Source organism: Gadus morhua, chromosome 8 (assembly GCF_902167405.1).
Source record: "Gadus morhua chromosome 8, gadMor3.0, whole genome shotgun sequence".
NCBI lineage: Eukaryota > Metazoa > Chordata > Actinopteri > Gadiformes > Gadidae > Gadus > Gadus morhua.
Window position 1 is genome coordinate 26431862 of NC_044055.1, and position 19807 is coordinate 26451668.

Sequence of the window (19807 nt, forward strand, 5' to 3'; positions counted from 1 at the left end):
ACAGGAGAGTAGGCACTAGGGGCAGTCTTAGATAACAAACCATAAATACTAGAGACCACCCCTGAGGATAGACTTGCTTGTTTTAGACGCTGGTCTACTTCCGGACATGAAGCAGGTGTGGCTCCGTCTTTACATTTCTTACTAATAACCGCTGCCAGTTGGCCATAGGTAAGAAATGATGAATGTAAAAGACCATATTGATTTTTAAGTTGTTGAAATGGAAGGGTATGGTCTTTGTATATCTGTCCAACTGACATTATACCCGCCCTCTGCCAGATATTATTCCTTAGGGTACGTCCTCCAGCAGAGAGGATAGGGTTACCCCAAATAGGGCAAGATGGTAGAGAGAGCCCCTCAATGCCTAGTCTCCTGTGCAGTTGTTTTACAATAGAGCATGAAAACTGAATTATAATGTTATTCAGTAAGGATGGTGGTTTTGGGCAGTACCACATTGATGCCAGGGTTATGTTTCCATTTTCAGGCATGACAGATTGCTCCAACCATTGCCAACTACCTATCGGAAAGTCATTATTATAGGCCCACGATAAGGGGTACTTTGCATTAAAAGACAAATAATACTGAAATATATCCGGAACTCCCAAGCCTCCCATTGATCTCGGGATAATTAATTTGTTGTACCCAATTCTGGGTTTTTTATTATTCCAAAAGAACTGGGTAAAAAATGATTTAATATCCTTAAACCATTTTGGTGGGAATTTAAAAGGAATAGAGGAGATGATATGAGAGAGCCTTGGGAGAACATTCATTTTCAACGTTTCTGCTCTACCCCATAGAGAAAGGGGTATGGCCGTCCATCTACTGATGTCCTCTTTAATGGACTGGAAAATGCCAGGGCCGTTAAGGCTGAAGATTTTTGTAATAGGAGAGACAATGTTAATTCCTAAATATTTCATTCCATTTGTTTTCCAGATAAAGGGGGTATCCATGAGATCATGCTTAAAAGTATTTGAGTTAAGTGGAATTGCCTCACTCTTGTTTCAATTTATCTTATACCCTGAAAAGCTACCAAATAAGTTAATGTTTTTGAGCTGGTTTGCTAAAGAGGCTAATATAGCTAACATAAACAGCGACTAGCCAATTTTATGACATAATCCCAAAGACGAACGGGAACGCTATAAGTACTCCAATTTTCTAAGTGCAACTCGGAAGGCTGATGTCCGAGGCATCTGGATCACACCATTATCCTCACGGTACTTTTATTATATATATTGACCATATGAAGCCAGGGCCCCGTTTCCCGATAAAGATTGATCCACTTTCGAACGGTCATTCTCACGAAGGATCTTGCGAATCTTCGTAAATTTATTTTGAGTTTCCCGAAACTCCTCCTCCCATGAATTTTCACTGCATATTCCCCCCTGAAATAGTTTCATATTACAAAAATCTAAAATAGCTTGTGTGACAACCATATTTATCTTAATGTGCTGACTTTATCTGATTCCGCATAATGTTTCATTGATTGGCACGCACTCTCTAGTCTAGAATATTTTGTGTAAACATTAAAACTGCAGCGTTTCATTCATTCATCATTCAAACGCAGGCTGGGCATTGACACACAGCTATGCTGACCCGATTATGAGAGCTTGGTCGAGATCCTGCCTTTATTGTTAGGTAGGATGATGTATAGGCCTTTTTACACTGCCAAGCCGGTTTGGTCGCAGCTTGTCACGGCCGGCGACAAGCTGCCGTCTAATCTCAAGTTTCCTGTGTAAAACCGAGGGGGTAAAATCCCCCGTTCATCATGGCACAGGCTTTCTTGGTTCACTGGAGAAGAAGGGGCTGCGGAGTCTAGATCTCTTTCGAACAATTTGCATACTCCCTAATGTTTTAATTTTTTTATGAATGAAGACACCCTCATGCAAGAACGAGTTCACGTCTGAGTGTAGGCTGCAAACGCAATTAACTATTTACAAGTGCAAAACCTATTCTTTATTTTTCTGACCACTTGTTTTTTTATCCAGACAAAAGCCTCATAAGGACAGTTCCTCTGCGTCTCTCTCATACATCGCACCATCTTTCAACGACTTTCTTTAAAGGTCCCATGACATGCCACCAGGTGTGGGTTGATTAGCCGTTACAAGCTGTTTTGGAAATCTGTCCCTTATTACATCACAGACGGGCGTGACTACCTAGATGTGTGACGGACCTTTAATGTGAATGCATCACCTTCTCTCACATGATCAGCAGCTCGCGGATTTCACTTTCTCTCCAGTTGAAACTGCTCATGATGATATCGCTGTGTTGTCTGTGTGGAGACAGCGCAGCCTCACTTCTGTCTTTGCTTTTTAAATCAAACAGTGGTCTATGAGTAATATATCGGCGGTAACCACAAAAATCTGAGTATCCCTAATACTGTACACTACAATAACCCTTTGATGCATTTGTTGTTTTGACACATAACTAGAGGGTGACCTGTACTCAACAAGTCCGCAAAATTTTACGACCGTATAGGTCGTTTGTACTGCCACGGATTACGACCCACTGGAGCGTATCAAAAACGAGCGCCTCTACAGGTCGCGGGAGGTATGTATGCCACATATATGTTTTTGCTCTGTGCATTTAGGGTTTTAGCCATTTTATTCAGGTGTAAATGATTTAAGATCAAAACTCAAATCAACGGTTGGAAAAAATAACTCATTTTTTGCTAAATCTATTCATTTGATGAGTAGGCTATAAGGATATAAGGATACAACCCGGTATAAGGACAACGCCCATACACTTTATTATACTGTCATTACATACCCGGTATCACGCCAAGGCGTAAAATAGATACGTCTGTCCACATCGCAAGGCGTGTTCAGGGTCACGCTTTGCCTGACCAAAGCGTCACCCTGAACACGCGTCCTTCTCCATTCGAAATGAATGGGGGAATAGCACCAACAGCGATACGTTCTCCTAGCATTTGGTGAAATTGTTACGTAGCCATATTAATCGTTATTATCTGAATGGGAAATGCAATATTTTAGGACAGATACACCATTAAACGTGTTTCTAATGACATTTCTAGCGAGAAATGTACATTTTCCTTGCATAATCTTCAGTCAGTGAATGTGTATGATCTTTATTAATCTTTATTATCTGAATGGGAAATGCAATATTTTAGGATCGATTCACCGTTAAACGTGTTTCTAATAACATTTCTAGCGAGAAATATACTTTTTACTTGCATAATCTTCAGTCAGTGATTGTGTCTGATCTTTAGTTTTATAGTTATTAGGAAGATTTAATCGGCTCGCTCGCATGTTTCAACGACGTCAGGTTGCTAGGGACGCTGCTTTCGCTAAACTAGCAGCTCACGTGTTTCCTGCGTTTGTGTTATTAAACCGTTACTTTATGTAACTTTTAATGATATTGTAATAACCACAGGCGAGGTATTGAGCGAAGTAAGCTTGATAGCAGGTTTATTGGATTCCACAATCGGACAGGCAGGCGCAGCTCCACCGGAAGCCTACAACAACCAAAACTCCCGCCCGGAAGGAAACCCCCGGAACCCCCTCTCAGAAGGCCCGCCCCTTCCTCCCAAACCCTGTGACGCAACAATATCATCTTGTTAGAAACCCGTTTATCTGAGAGCCAACCCAGTCGCCAAAAGCATACGTTGACAGTGTACGTTTTCGTGAACACTGGATTACGTTGCATTTCAACATAAAATAGCGTGCTAAGCACACATACGCACGCACACACACACACACACACACACACGCACGCACGCTAACACACACACACACACACACACACACACACACACACACACACACACACACAATGCATTTCGCTGCTAAAACAACAACTTGGGCTGCTTCTAGGACATTTTGGGTGGATTTTGAACGGTATGTGGGCAGGACGTTTTTTGCAGGCAGGACCTGGCAACCATGCGCTGTTGCCCGAGGTGCAGAAATGCTCCGGAGCAGATCTGGATCCACCATGGCCAAAATAATTGTCATGAATAGCATGAATAGATTCATGCATTATCATTCAACTTGAACATGTGTTTTTACAGTATAGGGTGGTGGAGGGATGACGTATGTTGGCAAACCCGGAAGTGAGCGTCGACTTGGGTTTCCCTTGACAAAAAGCCAACGGGTTTTTCCATTGGATTTTGGATTATTGCAGAAAAATTAGCATCTTTGAAGCACCTCCACAAAAACTGAAAATAAATAAATAAATAAAAATAACTGTGCTCCAAAGAACGAAATGTAAACCAATGCATTCTGAATGGGAGTGTTTCTCCGATTTTTCCATGCTACACAGAACGAAATGTAAACCCATGCAAATAAAGACTTCATGGTCATAATAATTTAAATATCATTATTCTCCTCAGTGTGTAGGGTGGTATTCTATTTTTTTCAACGGGGTTGCATCCAGTCACTTGACAGTCATGGTTGCTATGGTGGTTGCTATCGACCAGCCCCTCTAATCCTTACATGGCTCTAAAAACCACGCGGCAAAGGAGCTGCCGTCCATTGTGTTGTTTTTGTCGTAAACTAGGGTCCGATGGTTAAAAAAATAGACAGATATTCCAAGGTATCCTTAAAAGGCAGCTTGGATGTTTTTATTTTCTGCAGTTTAGACTTCTTCTGTAACCTATTTTTGAAAGCAAAACACCAAGCTCAATGATTTAACGAGGCAGGGTTATTTGAAACAATTTATTAAATATATATTTGTGAGAGGTCATTCCTTCTCCTGAGTTTGCTTCCTATTTATGTCTAGTGTACAACCCTACTGTCCACAAGCATCACCCCCCCCTCCCCATATGGATTTGGAGAATTGTTGCCACGTCCCAGTGGTGGAGGTATCATATATAAAAGAGGGCATTCAATTATACTACAATGATCAATTAGGAGGCCGAAGCCCTAAAGGAAGTGATGCAATAGGTGACTGCAGGTCGACAACATTTGAGTAAGCTGTAGGCCTACTTTGAGGTCTCTTATATATCAAAGGGGGTCTCAAAGGACGCATACGCTTCAACCTGTGGCTCTAGCCCTACAGGAAATGACTCAGCAAGTGCTCCATCTCGTTGCACCTGCACCCAGCAGCTCGCTTGCAAGATTGTGGCCTGAGGTTCTTCCCAGACCTACACCCTAGCCATCCAACACGCATATTTGAGAATCAGGCTTCTCTTTAATAATGACAAAAAGTTACGAGAGAAACACACATTAACTTTTTGTTATCTCATAAGCGGCGTGGTGCCAGCTCCTTTTGACCTTTTGACCCCAGACTTCAAAAACGTGGCCACAGGCCAGCTGTGTCTACACACCTTAAGCCACAAATGTACACCTCCATCCCACAAAAAATGGGGACTAGAAACTAACCTCTGTCTTATGTACATTTACTGTACTGTTGGAGGTCACACCCCTTTTCCGGCCTTTTCGAGATAGCTAGGGAGGCTAAAATGTTTACACTAATTTCCCGGGGCCCCGAGAACCACATATCCGAGATTTGGAGTTCTAGCCCTTAGAGAAAAAAAGTTTTCCCAAATGGACTGTCATTTGGACAAAGCCCCTTAGAAGTGTTACCTGCAAGACCTAATGGTTCAGAATGTGGTGGAAAAACAGTTTTTGAGATAGGAACGTCCTACCGCCCTGAAATTTGAATAGCTTATTCTAAGGCCTAACTGGGACCCCCGCATCGAAACTTGGCCCAGTCGGACCCCGAGTGCAGGAAGGGGGGGCCTGGACTTTCATAATCCTCGCTCGGTGACTGTAAAGGATGTTTGGTCGGATGTTATGACGAAGAATCATAATGTGAATGGGAATATTCTATAAATGTCTTGATATCATCTTTCGTCTCAACACTTCTGCTGCAGCCGTTTAAAGTCTCACTCCGAGAACGTTAAAACATGAATCAATCCATTAGAAGTATGAAAATATCTTCCCGGTGGCGTAACGGGGCAAACAAGGTGTCCTTTGACATCTACGTTTCGAGGCGATTGCAACAGTGCCACACATGATCATATTTGAATATGTTTCGGGGTAGTAATTAGCTGTCGATTTTGGGGGCCTTTATCAATAATGACCAGCTATAGATTTGCTTCACGATGGAGATTTTTGACAAATTACATGTTATTTAGCATCTACACGTTAAGCTGAGTCCAATGAGATCAAGCTCGCCCTCTTGCTACACCGAGATCATGTCCTAGACCTAGGTGTACCATGTAAAATACATGTTACCATTTGCTAGAATGTCATGCTGGCATGAATCTATTCATGCTATTCATGACAATTATTTTGGCCATGGTGGATCCAGATCTGCTCCGGAGCATTTCTGCACATTTCACACGGGCAACAGCGCAGGGTTGCCAGGTCCTGCCTGCAAAAAACGTCCTGCCCACATACCGTTAAAAATCCACCCAAAATGTCCTAGAAGCAGCCCAAGTTGTTGTTTTAGCAGCGAAATGCATTGTGTGTGTGTGTGTGTGTGTGTGTGTGTGTGTGTGCGTGTGTGTGTGTGTGCTTAGCACGCTATTTTATGTTGAAATCCAATGTTCACGAAAACGTACACTGTCAACGTATGCTTTTGGCGACTGGGTTGGCTCTCAGATAAACGGGTTTCTAACAAGATGATATTGTTGCGTCACAGGGTTTGGGAGGAAGGGGCGGGCCTTCAGAGAGGGGGTTCCGGGGGTTTCCTTCCGGGCGGGAGTTTTGGTTGTTGTAGTTTTCCGGTGGAGCTGTGCCTGCCTGTCCGATTGTGGAATCCAATAAACCTGCTATCAAGCTTACTTCGCTCAATACCTCGCCTGTGGTTATTACAATATCATTAAAAGTTACATAAAGTAACGGTTCAATAACACAAACGCAGGAAACACGTGAGCTGCTAGTTTAGCGAAAGCAGCGTCCCTAGCAACCTGACGTCGTTGAAACATGCGAGCGAGCCGATTAAATCTTCCTAATAACTATAAAACTAAAGATCAGACACAATCACTGACTGAAGATTATGCAAGTAAAAAGTATATTTCTCGCTAGAAATGTTATTAGAAACACGTTTAACGGTGAATCGATCCTAAAATATTGCATTTCCCATTCAGATAATAAAGATTAATAAAGATCATACACATTCCCTGACTGAAGATTATGCAAGGAAAATATACATTTCTCGCTAGAAATGTCATTAGAAACACGTTTAATGGTGTATCTGTCCTAAAATATTGCATTTCCCATTCAGATAATAACGATTAATATGGCTACGTAACAATTTCTAACAATGTAACAATGCTAGGAGAACGTATCGCTGTTGGTGCTATTCCCCCATTCATTTCGAATGGAGAAGGACGCGTGTTCAGGGTGACGCTTTGGTCAGGCAAAGCGTGACCCTGAACACGCCTTGCGATGTGGACAGACGTATCTATTTTACGCCTTGGCGTGATACCGGGAGAGGGTTAGCTAGGCGCGTCCCGAGCAACCACGAGTGTCCACGAGCGGCCCCGAGACTTCAGAATGTCGTTATTTGCATGACTGCTAGAGGCGCTACATTTTGATACGCTCCAGTGGGTCGTAATTTGGGGCGGTACAAACGACCTATGCGGTCGTATTTTCTAGGAGGACAGGCTGCCTGTACTATCTGCGCAAACCCATTCTGAAGCCTCTCTCTCCCTCTCCCTCCCTCTCTCTCTTTTTCTGTGGAGCACGAAAATTGTCTGAGAAACGCTCCCATTCAAAATGCATTGGTTAACATTTCGTTCTGTGGAGCACAAACAATTTGTTTCAGTTTTTGAGGAGGTCTGCTTCAAAAATATAAAAAACAATCTTTCAAGTATTTAATTTATAATCATGCATGCATTTTATTATTTTCATTTATATTATACTTTGTACTATTACTACACTATACGCTCACTAGTATTCTATTACTTTGGCTCTCTCGCTGGAAGTCTGGAAAAGGGGGATGCCAGCGTTCTTTTCCCCTGCCCATGTGTAATGTGCCCTGTCTGTTGTGTGTCAAATCAACTCCACCTCTTCTCTGCGTCGGCAGTCATCCACTAGCCATACAGAGGCTTTTGATAGTAATGTAACAGGCTGTTCAGAGTCTGTTAAATAAGCTTCTTTCCTCCCTCCCAAACTTGTACACTCACAAACTGATTCTGGGAGGTCCCACCTGCCTTGTTTGGTTCGAACCAAACCTGTTGGTTATAATTAAAAGAAGATATAAACTCTGAGAAGAACTGTATTCACTCTTTATTGTAACCCAAATGTTGCCACGATCACGAAGTGACCGGAGGACACTACCAGACCAAATTATTTTTTTTTTCGCGTATAGAATTCCTTTCGTTGACAGCTCATTTATTCTCTCAATTAAATCTGTTGACTAAGTACTCAACCATCATTATCTCTGATCACCCCCCTGTGGTTCTAGCTATTTATTTTGCTCTGAATATAAAGCAGTGTCAGATGAAGACTTTTTTTTCATTGTCTGGCAACCAGCATAGGTATATATATCAGCACAAATAAAATGGAGGACACTTCATCTTAACTATTTTGGGAACCGCTCAAAGCTTACCTCAGGGGGCGTATTATTTCATATGTGGCGTTTACCTAAAGGGAACAATCTAAGGAAGTCTCAAACTGACTCTATGCATAAACTTGACCAGCTCTATTCAGAATCCCCCAATGCTGAGTAACATAAGAAACGGATAGAGTTGCAAGCAAAACTGAACAATCTAATTACGAAAAACGCAGCGCAACTTCTACTAAAAACTTGTGGGACTTCCTGTTAATATGGGGATAAATGTAGTTGTTTACTTGCTCACCAATTAATGTGGCAGGCTGCATCTCGTCTTATCCCCCAGGTAAAAGATGAGCAAGGTAATTTAGTCACATCGTGCCATGAAGTGATTTTAGTCCACCGTTCCAACCTATTGAAGCTATCGCCAAGTTATATGTAGACCTGCATGATTTTATGCAAATGTACATAACTAAATGTCAGAGGTAGTAGCAAAGATATGTCTTTTTAACTTTCAAGTTTCTTGTAGCTCTAACTGAATAAACACAATCGCGTTTCTAGTAGGTTTGTCAGTCACGATACTGGATTTTCTAACTTCAACACTATTCCTGGAAAAAGATCGATATTCTATACCATTTTTGATATCAGGGGAAAAGTTTTTTCCAGGAAAGAACATACCCAAAGTAAATAGATTATATCTCCACAACTGCAAGGGCGATAATGTCATCTTTGGCCAAAAGAAAGATTGTTGTGCAAGTGAAATATTCAATGGGGATAATACTTGGTTAAAGTGAATAAAGCCATGGAACACAGCATAAGTGGAAGATAACATTTCCACCTGAAATAATTATCAGTATCAGTTGGTCGTTATCAGTTGGGAGCGCTGTCTTACTATGAGACACAAATAAAGGTAGATATCTTACAATTTTGACACTTGACACCTCTATTTAAAGTTCAGGGCAATCGAATGCACCAAGCCAAACACTCGTAAATAAATATATGGCCACTAGATTGCGCTGAAGAATATGTTTTCTGATTGAAGGCAATGTACCTATTTCGTAAGAAACCTTCTCTTATTCATTGATTGAAAACACCATGTTAAGTTGCAAAATTTGGCCCAGATACTGGATAATCTATTTATGGTGGTTTTATTCGATCAGAATCAACTTTGTGGACAAAAATCACAAAGGTAATACTTCATTTTTGGTTGTTAAAAGAAAAGGGGACGTTTCTTCTTAAGTTGTTATTTGCGAGTTTTAGTCACAGAATGATATGGTTTGGACTGTTGGAATAAGTGGAGGCTCAGCTTTCATGTAATATATACAGTAGTTTGTGAGGGTCCAATTTCGTGAAAAAGATCGCTATTGCTGTGTGCATGTGCACAGTTATGAAACCCAAAACCGTGTTCTTGACTTTCCTTGATAATTTGCCTCAATCCAAAGTACTTCCAAACTGCACTCCTCCATCACTAATCCATTTAACTTCTACCTAAACCGTTCGCGGAGAGTTGCTGCACTTGAGATGCTAGCTGTGTTGGCTAACCTTTAGCGAATCACTGCCAGAGACCGCACTGCGAGTGAGTGACAGAAGGCGGGGCTATATTCACACTGAAGCGATGCGTGTCTGTTAACTCGCTTTCCGAGAGAAGAGAAGACAGCGCGCTGATCAATTGCAAATACTTCTATTTTGTGTGGTTTTGAGGAACAAAAGGTTGTTCTGCAGTTTTTAAAAACATTTTAATAAATAGCTTTTATATTAACATCCACCCAAAATCCACTTGCCCGTTCGGGCAACCAGAAAAAATCTCAACTTGCCCAAACATATTTTTTACTTGCCCCGGGCAAGCGGGCAACCGTTAGTGTCAACCCCTGGGTCTCTGTATAGATCGGGCCAAAATAGTATATTAACGAGAGTTCCAATCCTTACTATCTTTCACTTCTCCCATTCTTCTGACCTTTCCTGAGGCCGGCACGGTCTGTGTCCCTAAGCAGTAACTCCATAGCGGACGTTCGGAGTGGATACTATCTTATCCGCCGATCCGCTAATACCACCCTAGACTGCATGCTTACATTTTACATTCAAGTCTTTTGGTATTTTGTTATTAAAGACGATGAATTATTAAGGTACGAGTCCCCCCTGACCCCCAACGCTCGTAAAGTCCCCACCGCCCCCCCTCCAGGCCCCCAACACCCGAGAACCCCCCCCCCACCCCACCTCTCCCCCCTCTCCTCGTAAATCCAACCCCCCCCCACCTCTCCCACGACACCTCTCTCTCTCTGTGGCTATTTTTACGAACGATAACTTCTGTTTGTAGTTCCCCTTTTCATCCAAGGATCTCATAGGGCTATCTGTGTATATATAAATGTACACACAGCGCAGAGACAGAGTTTACTGAGAGCGCAAATTGCGTTAATTGCATAAGGCAATTAAGTGGTAGCCTTATGCCATAAGGTACCACCGATTTCAGCCGGACAGATAGAACTCAGAGAAGTTTCTGTTATCGATTGATACGTTTGTAGTTTTGCCCGCCGCCATATTTGTAGTTCTTGGTAGTCTATGTAGCAACCCCCCCCCCCCCCCCCCCCCCCAAACTTAACACCTCCCTGCGCGTTGAGAAGAGAACTATTCACGGTTCTATCTCAACGCAACTTGCAGAGGACCACCCCTACATACCTAGTCTGTACCTTCTGTACTCTCTTCCCCTCACTTCCTTATTCATATTGTTGAAAGAAGGAGGCCACACGCCTTTCTATTGTTAATTAAATTGAAGTTATTTTTTCCTATTGTTCTCTCTTCCCCTTGCTCCCTTCCACCCTAAACACCTGCAGTCGGTTGCACCAGCAGAACGTAAAGCCGATCATAAGTTCGGGTGTAAAGTCTGCCTTAACCCTACGCTCGACGCAGCTAGTGTCAAACTAAAGGTGTTCTAAATTTTGGTTGCACCACCATAACTTAAGTTGTAACGTTACTAGTAGTGCATACATTGTACCAGTGTCGCTTTTAATGACGTTTAGATAATTTCAAGCCAATCATTGACAGCTAACAATGTAAACAGGAAATACCGGCAAGTTTCCACCTTATCCGAGTGAAGACGCGTTAGCAAACAAAACAGTTTCAGTCATTTATTCTCTAAAATTTGCTTGGACGGTATAGGCGTGAGGTTAAGCTATTTGATGGCGGATTTTATAATAAATAAATAAATATAATATTCCGCCCGGCAAAACCGAAATCGCGCATATAATTCAACATCATCATAATAAAGAAATGGATCGATTACGGTCACGGACAATCCGTTCCCGGCGCAAACCGCGTTAAAAACTCTACATCTTTACCCTGCGTTAGTGTAGTCCGGAAGTAGATATCCTCGTTCACTCCAATACAAGTGGGGAGTTGGAATGTGTTACCGCAAAAAATGTGTGGATATCAATCAAAGGCTCATAATTACCTTCATGCCATGTTCTAAAAAATTTACGTTTTTTCTTTTCAAAACGCCCCCTCAAGCGTTTTATTAGCCGTTATCTGCTGGGGAAGAGGGGTGTAGAGCTGAAAAGAGTCGTAGTGAAACAAATGGCATCCGAGAGGGCCTAGTTCAGTGCTCCGTTAATGTGTGATTTTTGGACTGGTTCATCTGCTGCTCAATAACTGTCACGGTCCCCTGCTTGCGATCATTGTGATTCATCATGTATTGATCCATTTATTCAAAAGATCCAAAGACAAAGAACGGGTGCATTACGGTATCATTTTATATTGTTGTTGGACCGGAGTGGGGGGATGGGCATGCGTTCTATATTTCTGCATCCGGTACGTCATGAACTAGGGCGTGGCTAGGCTGCCATGATGCGGAAGCAAATCGCTCCTTGATGTTCCCCTGCACCATTGAGCACTTTCATAGGAATGAATGGGCTGTCCTTTCTATAATATGTCCATGGTGTAATGACGTCCCACGGTTCAAATGTTATCCCCCAAACCTGTTTTCGAGAGCGCTAAATAAAATCCTTCCTGCGGTAGTTTTTTTGTAATATATAGTTGTGTTTTTGTTTCATGCCATAATAATACGACTATGGTTGCATAAAAACAATTCGTTTCATTCGTCCAGCATGTCTTTCAAACGTTCCAACTAGGCGGGGTGTTTGAAAGAGATGTCGACTTACGTCAAAGTAAAAAAACAGCTCGATCATCCAACATATATATTAACTTACAGTTGTAACTAAGAGAACACACATGTGAGTTGTTGATCACAAATTATTTGTATACGTAAAGTCATCTTTGAAAAAGACGTTTAACTGAAAAGTGTTTCAATCGACCCGGCTCTCCCCTACGTCTGTCGGGGGCGCGGTGAATGTGATTGTAGTTGGCTGAGTTTTGCGCGCGTTCTGGAAAGTGAGAGAGGAGGCTACTACGGAGTCCCTTAAAGCAAAACAAATCTGAAGAGTCTAGCACTGTTTTTAAATCGCGATTTTTCGGTTCAGCCATTTCACAAACCGTAGCAAAGTAAAAGTGCAAATTAATCGTTGAAACCGAAAAAATCGCCCAGCCCTACAACCAGCTGCTGGCCATGTGTTGGAACCAGAATGTAAATTTAGTATATTTGAGGGTCTGTGTGTGTCTGGGTGCTGAAATACGGGGAGCCAGTCCCTAGTTGATATCGGCAGAACACGCAAGTATTTGTGTAGGTTGTAATCACCGTTTTTTGATTCACCAAAATTAATAGTTTAAACGACCTATAAATGTTTGCATTTGTACTAAATTTATTCTCTTTTCTCTTCAGGCCCTTGCAACCCGAGCAGTGATGGATGTCCAGCATTCATCATTTTAATTGTTTACATCACTACAAATATTCTCTTTTCTCTTCAGGAATTGGCAACACAAGCACTACAGGTTGCCCAACACTCATTTTACTTCTGTGCATTGATCTTAATACTCTCTCTCTCTGCTCGAAATGGCAGTATAAGCAGGAACGAATGCCTAACACTCACAGACATTATGTTTTTCCAGGTTGCTGGGCCCTTCTGTCTGTTTTCATGCGTTTTATGTAGCAAGACAGGAGTGCAATAGACACTGGTTGTGTCATGCACATTGATATTAGAGAACCAGGATGGTTCAAATAGACACGGGGTTCAACTGCTAAAATAATATGTTTAATTAATAAATGATGCACATGGTTTTAACCGGTGCACAAGGATAGAATAACCATCAACTGCTGTAGTTCAATTACAATACATGTTTTGCGAATATTATGATATTTTGTTAATGTTACGAATTTAGGTTTTGTATGTTTGTACCTCAGATTATTGAATAATATGCCTGTTTTATTGTCTGTTGATGTTATGATGCATCTTCGTTCGTACTTTTCTTACGAATGTGTGTATAAAGATAAAAGATACAATGAAAATAAAAATATACAATACATTTTTTGCGAATATTATGATATTTTGTTAATGTTACGAATTTAGGTTTTGTATGTTTGTATCTTCCCATGTGGTCTTGTCACCCTGTTATTCTGCAGGGTCGTTTAAAATGTAAACCTTTGAGGTTAGTGGTCAATCTGTTCCTTGGTTATCTTGTGTTGGTTTGGGCCTGTTTTACTTGACCCCCTGGGGAGCGTAGAGAAGCAAAGGGTGTTAAGGAATAGCCTCAACCACCTTCTTAACCTCTGAAGAAACTTCAATCAATAGATTAATATCTGGTTAACAAAGGCTTTTGGTTTGTTGGGAGACAACAACTGCCCTCAACAACCCATTCTAAGTGTGTAAGAACTCCTGGCCACTCAGCGGACTTCTCTGCGGACCTTTTAGAGAATGAAGGGACCCGCAGGGAGAAATCCCATCTGAGACCTCAGATTATTGAATAATATGCCTGTTTTATTGTCTGTTGATGCATGTTATGATGCATCTTCGTTCGTACTTTTCTTATGAATGTGTGTATAAAGATAAAAGATAAAAGAAAATAAAAATTAGTAAAAGTGTAAAATAAAAACAAATGGAGGATAAATATACCATGTGTGAATGTCCTCTCGTGTGTGTCAGAGCCACCAAGATAATGTTGGTTACTCGACAGTTACATACACGAGGGGATATTGAAAGCATACTTCAGATGAAACTATAGGATCATTTGGAAATACTTTATTATAATTGACTTACAATAACATTTGTTTCAACTAGGGCCCGACCGATTCATCGGCCTGCCGATTTAATCGGCCGATTATAGCTTTTTTGCCTTTTTTTTTTTTTTAGAAATGTTATTGCGCTTAGTATCCTGCAGAGTGCGCTCCTACTCGCCTTGCTAAATAACAACTTTAGCTGGAGTAAAAAAGAGGAGATTGAATTTTACCGTACAACATGAAAGCACGCTCGCTCAGGCAGCTGCGCACTCACCTCACCAATGTACACAAGACGTGTTGTTTGAGCATGTTGTGCCTGTTTTTCTTTAGGTCCCAGGCCATGTTAATTTGTTATACTGTAGGCTCTAACGGTGAGACCATACTGCTCAGCGCGCACGTGTTAGTCACTGCTCACGAGTGCAGCACATTGGGAGTTATTTATTTATTTTACATTACACTCATTTTTGTCTGTAAATGTATTCTAAAACACTCAAAGGTTCTGCATTCAATTCCCATGTTCATCAAAAGTGTTTAAAGTATATTTAAGGTATCAAAAACTATGTTTTATATGCTTTTTTTTGTTTTGTTTTTAATCGGCCGATTAAATCGTAATCGCAATTTTTCTCTGAAAATAATCGGCATCGGCACTCAAAAATCAATATCGGTCAGGCCCTAGTTTCAACCAATAACTTCTGAATTTTTCTTTTAGGTTCAGTTTTTGTTTTGTTTATAGAATATCACCATATATTTAATACCCAGATGTGCATAATTATTGTGAGTTTGGATGACTCTTTATTCTACCTAGTTTAGACAGTTTTGATTGACCTGGCTCAAAATCCCCCCCATAGACTTGGTGTCAGACGTAGGATTGTGGCACTCCTTAGGAGCCTCCGAGCCACACGTCAATTGACTAATCGTTCCTGCGGGTTCTGGAGTGGTGACGGTGGAGCTCATGGGGAGGCTCCGGGAGAGTTGGCAATCATGGGCTCACACGGGGAGAAATCAAGTAAGTCAGGATTACAAGGTTGAATTAATGTATCGATTTGATGTCGACCAACAAAAAACTAGATCATTATAATAATAAATACTGTTCATGTAATGGTATAGTTAGGTCTGGCCGTCTGGGACCTGCGTAGCTAAAAAAACTGTTTTGGAAATAGTAATGGACGTGTCCGGGACATGTAGAGCTATAAATAAGTAAAGATAAAACTGGGTTTTACTTTACCTTACTTTGCTAAGACATATGCAAGTTTGATGTGGTATGCAAAAGGTAGCGCAATAGGATGTTGTGCAGAGAATAAGGCGTATGCACGTTTGCTGTGGTATGCGATGTACACAGGAGTGAATCAAAGTGTGGACAACATCAAATGCGAGCAATAGGTAGAATAAATGAAGATTAGGTCATCCAATATACATAGTTAGTGTAGGATAATCGGGTAGTATAATGAAGGTAATTGTTATTATAAGATACGTTAACACAGAAGTGATATTGAACATGCAAATTTTAACATACATCTGCTGGGAAGGGAACCTATATGCTAGGTTCTCAATTTAGATTCAGAAGTAGTGGGTTCACCTTTCAAATGCCACTGCTACTACTGTAACGCTTTGATACAATGTCAGCGTTTCATAGTATGATATTTTTTAACTCTGATAAGTTGCGGCACATAGGTATACTGACTCATGTATCATTTACGGTTTACTGCATTTGAGAACAGCGTGGTCTCAAGACGGCTGCATAGGCCCACCAATATCGACCTTTGGTTTTGTATATACTGGTCTTGATTTCTCTTCACAATAGATCGGTTTATATACAGATGATTAAGGAAAGGAACTTCAACTTGGTTGCACTACAGCGTTGTTAGGTTTGGTTGTCATTCAATGCGCATGGCTGAAGCAATGCGCAAGGAGGGATGTAGTGTGAAATTAAATAAATCAAGGTGGATACTGTAAATAAAACATTTAAAATAGAACTGTCATGCCAAGGTTGAAATCAGCTCAGAATATGGAATGGGACACTCAAAGCAAAAATTCAAAATCTGTGCAAGCTAATAGAATGACACAGCTAACTTTGCACGTAATGCTTAGTTAGATTCATGCTTTCACTTACATTTCAAGGGTCCCATAAGGGACTTCCATTAGAACAATTAAAAATAGATTTAAAGGAAATATGTTTTTGAACAACCAACTGCTGTAGATAGAAACACAAAGTTCCAGAGCCAGATGCAGACACACCCGGAGCCTACAAACTACGTCCGCCGAGCAAGGAGTAACAGTCACATGAGGAAATCAAATAACGGCAGGATTTGAATCGGTTCTGTTTTGGTTGTCCACCATTAGAAAAAAATATTGTTTGGATAAATTACATATATCATAATCAGCAACAGTTCGTACAGTTTTCCACGAATAAGGTTAAAGGAATATATAAGATATGGATATGTTATTGACAGAGCAAGGAGGGGTGTATGCGATGATAGGCACAACATGTTGTACTTTTATCCCCAATAACACAGCTCCGGATGGGTTGGTGGCCAGGGCGCTGGCATGATTACAATCCCTCAGATTCGAATTGGCAGAGAACTCCGGCATTATTGACCCTTTCACAGGATGGATGGAGAATATGTTTGGGAGGTGGAAAGGCATGATCCAGTCAGTGCCCGTCGTGGGAATAATGGCAGTAACCGTGTTAATTGTAGCCGGCTGCCGTTGTATTCCCTGCGCACGAGGGCTACTGCATCGGCTGATCACCACAGCAGTGGGCGCTACAGAAGCGCCAAGTGCCATTCTGGCTTACATGGGGATCAGATATGATCCGGTGAAAGTGGACGAGACATAACCTGAGGGGCCCGACCCTATCCAGCTGTAATATGTAAAATAGTCAACACCTATACTATTCTAGTAGTAGCGCCTGTATATAAGATGATCAATATCCCGGATTTACTTGAATAACACATTTTTAAACAACCATACCAGGTTATGTTTGTTATTGTGTAGTGTTGCTTGGTTGCGAGTGCAACCCATTATTTCGGTATCACTGCATTGATAATGGGACTGTTGATTTTCTTTGAGACAGTTGTTTACAGGTTTCCTGTTGCTGACACGACGACGATTGAACGCCTGAAGGAGGCTCCCATGATGTGAAAGTAACCTCTCTATGTGAGCCGAGCCCTTGACAAGGAGGGACGAGCCTTGGGTCCACTTCGGTCGGTGGTGTTGATGATTTTCCTACTTTGACTATGTTCTCGGTAAATGGTGCTTATGACTTACAAATCTTATTTTATGGCCATCTGAGATGGCCAAGGAGGGATTGTTACGTATTTTAAGTACATAAGCTGCTCCAACATAGCCATTAGGAAGCAGGATCGAGCACACAAGCTGCATTACCCTCACATAGCCACTAGGAAGCAGGATCAAACACTTAAGATGCAATAACTACTCCAGCAGCACCTTTAGACAGGGGCGGAGCCATTACGTCACATAGGCCACGCCCACTTGACGGGAAAATGCGCGTGTTTGAGTTGGAGAAGACAGAGACTATAGGTAACCGCGGAGAGAACCGGGCTTAAGCCCGGGGCTTGAAGCTCACCATATTGTCCCTCACACGCGTTAGATACAATTCCCTCCCTTAAACTTCATAGTTACCATACCGAAACATGCCTACTTTAACAAATAACAACAAATAACAAATAATTAAAAGCGACCAAGGATTGGACCACTTTCTTCCAGAAATAACGCAATAATTGGCTCTTGTTTCTCTGTTTTGAGATTCACACAGACTTAGCAGTCTTGTTTAAATATCACAAATTGAGTTAATAAACTGAATTTGGAAATTGTTTTAAGTTGTTGCAGATTTCATCTCCGCTAATTTTATTAATCTAAATAAATATTAGCAGGTTCTCAATAGTAGGGTTAGGGTTAGGGTTAGGGTTAGGGTTACTGGGAGGGCGCGAAAAAATATCTTTCACCTAGGGTGGGAATGACAGAAAATAATTGAGAGCCACTGGTCTAGAACATGTTGTACTTGTTGATTAGCTCACATTGTTAAGGCAATGAGAACGCCCACAGCTAATAAAATAATGCCAGCGGTTTTGTTTTAACTGAAAATTAGCACCCCTTTTTTTTTTTGCATCAGAACAAGATTTTTTTGCATCAGAAGTTTTATAAAAATGTATGGGTCCCTGAAAGTGAGACAACGTAGTTTATTGCTCCCGAAATAGTGGTATGTTTCTCATATTATTAATCTCGTACATGTTGTACCAATGTGTTTCAGTAAAAAAAAGGGGGAAATATGGTCATTTTTGAGTGAAATTTACATAAAGGAAATTTAATATACCTCAAATTTGTTATTACAGTTCACATCCATTGATTATTCCTTCATCCAAATAGTCTTTTTTCCTTTCATCACTTTATTGATTCAGAACTGCATTATTTAGCTGACACTGCCAGCTTTTGGCTTAGACATACAACAGCATAGTATCTAATAAAATAAAGGTTGTGGAATAAAAAAATCTTGGACAGGACTTTATATACTTCATATACCTCTGTGGCTTCCTGGGGTTGAGCCCCCCCAAAAGTCAGAACCTAGAATCGCCCCTGGTCAGCTCTCAGATTAAAACACATTCTCAGAAACCAATAAACCCTGAACTGTATGTCACATCATGGGAGTGTTTAGGGTTGGGTGGTGCAACAAACTTGAAGGTCTCAATTCCTCTTCACTGAGATCTTCTTAAAGAGAGACTACACACTATCGGCCTCTGGTGGGCAGAGTTGGCACCACAGAGCTTTGGCTGTTTGGCATTATGTTTGACAAACGACAACAGATAACTACGAAGCAAGCAGCAACTATGTCATCGAGCCAGGTTATCCTGATATATTTTTTCATTTATTTTGTTTCCAATGTAACTAAAAACTAAATTGGGTTCAACTTAACTAAATATTAGCAGAAGTGTGCAGCGAAAGGTGTAGTTTCTTAGAATGAGCTTTAAAGAAACTAAACTTCAACAGTTGATCTTAATGACACTTATATCAGATGGATCAGGTTAATCAGGTATTCCTCTGAATTGGTTCATGTTGTTGTATGTTTGTTTCTCTGCTAGGCTCTCTGGTCTAGGGGGAGTGTGTTACCGGCCAGGAGGAGCAGGGCAGGCTGGGAGCGGAGGGCTTCCTGCTGGGTGGAGGCTTCACAATGGTAGGAGGCCTCGTCCTCCTCAGACACATTCCTGCAACGAGCCAAAACAAACACGCATGCAC

The 19807-nt window shown here is 41.3% G+C and overlaps 1 protein-coding gene across 1 annotated transcript in view; it reads right to left on the bottom strand.

The window, feature by feature from the left end:
• The window catches only part of LOC115548967 (mucin-5AC-like), a 96915-nt gene extending 77108 nt beyond the window's left edge, over positions 1-19807 (bottom strand). Inside the window, exon 1 of the mRNA XM_030363926.1 lies at positions 19682-19807. The gene's annotated coding sequence lies outside the window, so the exon portion shown is untranslated. The remainder of the gene's footprint in view (positions 1-19681) is intronic.